General features: G+C 43.4%; 1 protein-coding gene across 5 annotated transcripts in view; it reads left to right on the top strand.

Moving 5' to 3' along the window:
* The first annotated feature begins 3,342 nt into the window (after positions 1–3,342).
* The window catches only part of nr2c1 (nuclear receptor subfamily 2, group C, member 1), a 122,133-nt gene continuing 119,475 nt past the window's right edge, over positions 3,343–6,000 (top strand). For 4 of the 5 annotated variants that reach the window (XM_060843042.1, XM_060843045.1, XM_060843044.1 and 1 more), the window contains exon 1: positions 3,343–3,730. The gene's annotated coding sequence lies outside the window, so the exon portion shown is untranslated. Of the gene's footprint in view, positions 3,731–4,021; positions 4,484–6,000 lie in introns of those variants that run through there. The other variant, XM_060843043.1, reaches the window with a different exon arrangement.

The following is a 6,000-nucleotide window of genomic DNA, read 5'->3' as shown; positions in this document are numbered from 1 at the left end:
GATCTAAAAGTTGAAGTTCTAAATTGGAGGAAGGTTAATTTTAACAGTATCAGGCAAGAACTTCAAAAGCTGTTTGGGGGCAGATGTTCGCAGGCAAAGGGACGGCTGGAAAATGAGAAGCCTTTCAGGAATGAGATAACAAGAATTCAGAGAAAGTATATTCCTGTTAGGGTGAAAGGAAAGGCTGGTAGGTATAGGGAATGCAGGATGACTAAAGAAATTGAGGGTTTGGTTAAGAAAAAGAAGGAAGCACATGTAAGGTATAGACAGGATAGATCAAGTGAATCCTTATAGTATAAAGACAGTAGGAGTATACTTAAGAGAGAATTCAGGAGGGCAAAAAGGGGACATCAGATAGCTTTGGCAAATAGAGTTAAGGAGAATCCAAAGGGTTTTTACAAATACATTAAGGACAAAAGGGTAACTAGGGAGAGAATAGAGACCCTCAAAGATCAGCAAGGCGGCCTTTGTGTGGAGCCGCAAAAATTGGGGGAGATACTAAATGAGTATTTTGCATCAATATTTACTGTGGAAAAGGATATGGAAGATACAGACTGTAGGGAAATAGATGGTGACATCTTGCAAAATGTCCATTTTACAGAGGAGGAAGTGCTGGATGTGTTGAAACGGGTAAAGGTGGATAAATCCCCAGGACCTGATCAGGTGTGCCCTAGAATTCTGTGGGAAGCTAGAGAAGTGATTGCTGGGCTTCTTGCTGAGATATTTGTATCATCGATAGTCACAGGTGAGGTGCCTGTGAGGTTGGTTAATATGGTGCCACTGTTTAAGAAGGGTGATAAGGACAAGCCAGGGAACTATAGACCAGTGAGCCTGACCTCTGTGGTGGGCAAGTTATTGGAGGGAATCCGGAGGTACAGGATTTACATGTATTTAGAGGCAAGGACTGGTTCGGGATAGTCAACATGGCTTTGTGCGTGGGAAATCATGTCTCACAAACTTGATTTGAGTTTTTTGAGGAAGTAACAAAGAGGATTGATGAGGGCAGAGCAGTAGATGTGATCTATATGGACTTCAGTAGGCTTTCGACAAGGTTCCCCATGGGAGACTGATTAGCAAGGTTAGATCTCACGGAATACACGGAGAACTAGCCATTAAGATACGGAACTGGCTGAAAGGTAGAAGACAAAGGGTGGTGGTGCAGGGTTGTTTTTCAGACTGGAGGCCTGTGACCAGTGGAGTGCCACAAGGACTAGTGCTGGGTCCTCTACTTTTTGTCATTTACATAAATGATTTGGATATGAGCATAAGAGGTACAGTTAGTAAGTTTGCAGATGATACCAAAATTAGAGGTGTAGTGGACAGTGAAGAGGGTTACCTCAGATTACAACAGGATCTTGACCAGATGGGCCAATGGGCTGAGAAGTGGCAGGAGTTTCATTCAGATAAATGCGAGATGCTGCATTTTGCGAAAGCAAATCTGAGCAGGACTTATACACTTAATGGTAAGGTCCTAGGGAGTGTTACTGAACAAAGAGACCTTGGACTGCAGGTTCATAGTTCCTTGAAAGTGGAATCACAGGTAAAAAGGATATTGAAGAAGGCGTTTGGTATGCTTTCCTTTATTGGTCAGAGTATTGAGTATAGGAGTCGGGATGTCACGTTGCAGCTGTACAGGACATTGGTTAGGCCACTGTTGGAGACCTAGAAGGCAACTTTTTCACACAGAGGGTGGTACGTGTATGGAATGAGTTGCCAGAGGAAGTGGTGGAGGCTTGTACAATTGCAACATTTAAGAGGCATTTGGGTGGGTATATGAATAGGAAGGGTTTGGAGGGATATGGGCCAGTGCTGGTAGGTGGGACTATAGTGTGTTGGGATATCTGGTCGGCATGGATGGGTCAGACCGAAGGGTCTGTTTCCATGCTATACATCTCTATGACTGTATGATCAGGTTTAATAAAAATTGATTTTGTTTTATTTCATATTTTTCCAGATGTTGTTACAAATATTTACATATTATTCAGATTTCCTATACTATAATTTATAAAATTTGTTTTTGTTTTCAAGTTTCTTGTACTTTTTCATTTTGATTTTTCAAAATTTTTGATTTCCAGTATTTTTATTTCAATATTAGTTTTCCACTTCACATCGTATATTTTTCATTTTGGATATTCTTATATTTTATACCTTTTTTGTTAAAATTTCTATAATTCATAGTGAAATGTTGAACATTCTAGTGCTAATTTCTTGTTCTTCCTATTCCCTTTTTTGTTCAATTATTTCAGATAATACTTTCCTTTCAAATTTCTGTATTTTTTATTTTCAATTCCAGGCAAGAGGTTTTTTGTGACGTTGATACAAGAAATTTGTCAGAAATGCCCTTGTCAGTGATTGACACGATAATTTGCTTTTATATAGCATAATGAGCAACAAACATGCCAAGGTGATTCTCAAAAGTGCACACAAAATTTGATGCTGAGCGAGATATTTGGGCAGTAACCAAAACGGTTGTTCAAAAAGGTCTTTTAAGGAGTGTCTGAAATGAGAATGACCTAACTACCGATGGTAATATTGATAAAATAGGGTGATGCTAAAGATCAGAATTACTGTTAGGAACAGGGGTATGCAAAGATCTTGGTGGATTGTAGGACTACAGGCAGTAATAGATATGGATGGGTGAGGGCATGTAAGAATTTGAAAACTAATCCAACTAATCAGATGAGATTTCAAATGCCAACATTTAATGGATGCATCAGACTTCTGTGTTGGGATAGTATCAACTAGGAGAAAGTGAGGACTGCAGATCCTGGAGCCTTCGAGAGTGTGGTGCTGAAAAAGCACAGCAGGTCAGGCAGCATCTGCGGAGCAGGAAAATTGACGACTCATGCATAAGCCCTGACTCCTGGTGAAGGGCTTATGCCTGAAACGTCAATTCTTCCGGCTGTGCTTTTCCAGCACCATACTCTGGACTCGAATCTCCAGCATCTGCACTCCTCACTTTCATCTAGTTAGGAAATTTTGACGACCAAGTAACCGGCATTGTTCTTGCCTGAGTAGTATTGACCAAGCAGAGGCGCGAGTATTCGAAAAGGGCGAGATGCTCAAAACTTCAAGTTTCTTGCATTTCAACTTTAAAGTTTCCTGGAATGTATTACTTCAAATTTCCTTTTTTTTTCATTTTGGACTACCAGTTTAAAAGTTTTTGGATGTTTCGATTTCCGGTGTTTTCTGTTCCTTTTTCACGATCATTTCGAACACAGAAATAAATAATTGATCTTGAACTGGAACGAAGCCAAGCCTGCCTGTGTGTGTGTGTGTATGCGTTTGTTTGTTGGTGGGAGTGGAGAGAGAGAGGGGGAGGAGGAGGAGGAGAGGCCCGGCAGAAAATGGGGGACGGACGTAGTTTCCTGAGGCGCTATCATCCGCCTGCGCCGAGGCGCTGAGAAGGGGACTGCTGACCAAGAATACTACATCAGCGGACGACCCTCACCGGCTCTGAAGTATTTCGAACGGCGTGTCAGATCAGCGGGGACAGTGTCTCCTCCGTTCCGCAGGGAGGAGAGGGCGAGCGGCGGACCTTTGGCTCGAGTCCAGGCTTGCGGCAGCCATTTTGTGGCGCTGTCGGGCCCCCTCTCCGCCCGCCTGCGCATGCGCCGCCAGCCGAACCGAGGGAGAGGTCACGAACTCTGACCCGCGGCGGAGCCGAGAAACCGGGGGGAGGGGGGAAAGGTTCGGGGCTTTTCCGCCCCGTTTGAAAATAACGTCTCAGGTAAGAGGCGGAAACAGCGCTTGAACTTTCCCTCCCGAGCCGAATCCTGCCCCGAGGCGCGACGCCCAAATGGCGGCGACAGCGGTCGCTGCTACAGACATCCAACAGGCGCCGCCCCACTGAGGCCTCGGGATCTTGAAGGAACCGGGATCCCGAGCAGGCCTGAGGAGGCCTCGGGCCTTTTTTTCCCCCCCATCGGAACGGGAGCGGCGGCACTGCCTTCCGAGCGTTGTGTCTGTGCGCGCGAGAGAGAGAGAGGAGGAGGAGGAGGAGGAGGAGGAGGAGGCGGCCGAGGCGGACAGCGGAGAGTCCCGGCCTCAGGCCACCTTTTGCATATCTGACGAAAGCGGTTCACCCCCTCCCGGTGACCTTTCACCCAGAGCAGCCGCAGCTCCAGCTCCGACTCCGGCGGCCTCATTGCTGCAGCCACACTCCCCTCATCTCATTTCTTATCCCCCTCAACCGGCTCCCAGCCTCTGTCCCATCATTCCGCCCTACCAGGCCCATGGACTGAGCTTCCTTCTGGAGCAGGCAGCGGGCTCGAGTTGAGCTGCACCCCAAAATGCAGAGTGTATGCTCTCCCGTAAATGCAACCAGTCCCTTCTGAGAGCTCAATTCTTCTCTAGCAGATTCCAGCTTTCTCTTGGAGATGATAGTGCTTGTGTTGTTTTTATTGCAATTTTACCAAAAAGGCCTAGAGGTTGTCACCACGGCGACATCATGTCAAGAACTTGAAAGGGGCTGGGAGCAAATGTAAACTTGGTTGTTGGCTATTGGACGATTAAAAAGAGTTTGAATGACTTTGTATTTTAATTGTTTGCAATTATGTGTCGGTCGCTTGTTTAGTTACGCTTAAGGATATGAGAATCTGATGTGAAAAGTAAAGAATTATAGGGAAGGGGCTGTTGACAAGTTCCATATGGGTTATGTACCATTTTATGATTTCAGTTGTCGTCATTGTGCAAAAGAAAGGATATATGTGGCATTGCAAAAAGGGCTACCAGAATTGAGGGTGTATTTTGGTAAAGAGAGGATTGATTAAGCTAAAGATTTCTTCTCTGGAAAAGAGAATGCAAGAGGAAACCTGATCCATTGACTTATGAAGATTTGATAAAGCGAACATAGAGAAACTGTTTACACAAAGTCAAATTCAGTCACTAACAGACCAATTTAACAATTGACTTTAGGAAGTATTTCTTCAACAGTTTAGAAGGCTGTTGAGTCAAAAGTAGTTAAAATAAATAACATTTACAATTTTATTTAGGCAGGTTTGGTGCAAAAATAAGAATGGAAGAATGTGGAAGCAGAGGTCGGTGGGAGAATCTTTGTGTAAAAGTAAATATTGGTGCAGATCACTTGGGCGGATTGGTCTTTTTTTTACTGTATTTCTGGGTAATATGTTCTATCCACTTGTCAATAGAGAGTGTCATAATGGTCACGTTTTCAATACCTAATTTATGTGATTGAATTGAACATTTGAGATGCAGTAATATTTGGGATTTAGTTTATTGCATGTTCTACAGGAACTGCTTGTTTTTGCCTACGAATGGGTGTATTTATGCCAATGTCATTGTTTCTGTCAAATAAATACTACTGTTTGGTCATAAATTTGGACTACAAATTAAAAGTTAGGAAATGGTCTAAAGCTGAGTATGGCTGCAACTACAGTGTCGTGATGATGAATTCTTCCTTTGTTTTGAAGAATAGATGTTCAACAAAGGACAATCAGTTTACCGTAATATGTTGTGTGTCATTAGGCCAAGCCAATACCATTTATTGTAAATATTGGATGTAAATCAGTGTTAGAGGGATGGGTCGAGGTATTGGCTTAATGCTGCGCACACTTATTCTGAAGGCACTTGACTCTTGTCAAATGTCCGTATCACTTGATAGTAATAACTTCCGTATTTGGGTCTACCCAAAATTGCAAGCTCTGAGGTTGGTTCATATCTAGGCTATATCCTTGGTGTGGGGTCCTGTGCTTTAGCTGGCTGTAGAGTACTGCCTTTGGTACCTTAGAATCCTCCATGTGAACCGTGTAATACATCATGTGAGCTCTGATGAGCACTCACTCGATGCCATGTATGCAACCTTCAAGTTGAAGATTTTGTCCTACCATCTATGTTGCAAATAGATCTCTGATAGCAATCAATCTAAATCTAAAAGTTCAGTGATGTTTTGGAAATTATGGTGCTTAATTTAATCTGTGCAAGCTTAGTGTTTAGGTAGTGAGGATTCTGTCATCCACATTTCCTATGTTTTGACTATTG

This window comes from Hemiscyllium ocellatum, chromosome 23, assembly GCF_020745735.1.
Source record: "Hemiscyllium ocellatum isolate sHemOce1 chromosome 23, sHemOce1.pat.X.cur, whole genome shotgun sequence".
Lineage (NCBI taxonomy): Eukaryota > Metazoa > Chordata > Chondrichthyes > Orectolobiformes > Hemiscylliidae > Hemiscyllium > Hemiscyllium ocellatum.
This window is presented reverse-complemented; position numbering and strand designations above follow the sequence as displayed.